Source organism: Psammomys obesus, unplaced genomic scaffold (assembly GCF_907164565.1).
Source record: "Psammomys obesus unplaced genomic scaffold, mPsaObe1.curated_primary_1811, whole genome shotgun sequence".
NCBI lineage: Eukaryota > Metazoa > Chordata > Mammalia > Rodentia > Muridae > Psammomys > Psammomys obesus.
This window is the reverse complement of record NW_026590859.1, coordinates 9,706,549-9,708,227: the sequence shown is the minus strand read 5'-3', so window position 1 is coordinate 9,708,227 and position 1,679 is coordinate 9,706,549.

Below are 1,679 nucleotides of genomic sequence, written 5' to 3'. Positions count from 1 at the left end.
AGTAGCAAAGAAGACCGCAGTCAGCTTTCCAATGTGAACTCAGGTCCCAGCAAAGTGTAGCAAGTACTCCTACAGACAGAGTTGTCTCCCCGGCTCACAAGCTTGCTTGTGCGCTGTCAGAACTCCATGCTAAGTTGTGCCAGGCCTCTTTATTCCTTTTACTCCTCCCACTGAAAGCCTCAACCCCTGTAAGGAAAACATCAACCAACTTAACTCATCTTCTCTTCTTGCATAATCTCTGTCATTTCAAGTCCCATGGAAAAGTATCAAGCACAGAACAAAATGTGGAAGGCGCTCACAGAGGCCACAAAATCCGTGTCATAACTCAAGCCATTCCTCTCCTACAAACTTACTCACTTGGAAGGAAACGGTTTTCAGAACACAGAAAACTGGCTCTTCACTCTTCAAATTTATTTTGTTTTTATTGACTTAAACATGGAAGCCAGAAGAGGAGGCGGGGGAGGAGTGGGAGGAGGAGGAGGGGAGAAGAAGGAGGAGTGCAAGCAGAACTTTTGATGCTGAAGATCTAAGCTGCACAGATTTTAGAGACTGTCTGCTGTGCCAGGCTCAATGGAGAAATATGGCAGCAAGAAGAAAAATGAAAACACATTTAAAAACGAAAATATGTCTTGCAAGCAATCTCTTTACTTAGCCGAAGCCACAACTTTATGACTTTCTCAGTAAAGACAGAAGTGTATTTTTTAATTCTCTCATTCCTTTGGGGCATTAAAGCCAAACCATAAAGCAGCGGGCTGTCAATCAGTCATAAAATGCTTAACAGATGATGACATAAATGACAGGAATATGATCTATAACCACGTTTTTAAACCCTAGACTAATTCTTAATTCTCCAAACTCCTTATAACAAAAGGAGCCTTCTGGAAGTCAGGGAAGAGTTAACATCCCAGAAAGGCAAGGGGCTACTTTGTGTTGGATTCCAGATCCCAAACCCATCCAGGCTGAATATAACACAAAAATCTGTGTTTGTGAAACTCTTGTCCACCAGTTAATCAAAGCCCTGGAAACTCAAGGAAACCTGTGTTTATGGAAATCTGGCATTTCTGTAAAGTTTTCAATGAGGGCTAAATAGAGCAGTTCATCTCATTTTGAAACTAATGGTTCCTGCCAAGTGGTTTTCCAATGCTCGGTTCTGGCTCGGTCAGCATTTAGGAATTCATTTATGAGTTGGGCTCTGGAATTCATATTTATGTCTGCAGCTCACTCGTTTGCTCCTGATAGGTCTCTGAGAAGAGATTGTAATCAATTTACCAAGCCCAGACTTCAGGAAATTTTCATATCCACAAAAGAAGCTCTGGTTTGGAGCTTTGTCCAGTGTCTACGCCCAGCCCTCCCTCTGTACGCATGCGCATCTCTGCATCCCGCCTGAGTCTGCGCCTCTTTCTCCAGTTTGCAGTTCTGCATACGGCTTCACTGGGCACACTGACATTCACTTCTCTTGGCTGACTGGTCAGTGGTTTATAGGCTGGCGGAGCGTATGTGTGGTTTGTCACCTCGGAAGGTTTCATGCTGTCTCTGGCCGGAAGTAGCAACGGCTCTGACAATTATTCATACAATTTGTTTTTAAAGATTTATCTGCCCAGTAACGTTCCAGGAACTTAGAATTTAGAGTTAGTGTGTGTGTGTGTGTGTGTGTGTGTGTGTGTGTGTGTGTGTGTGTG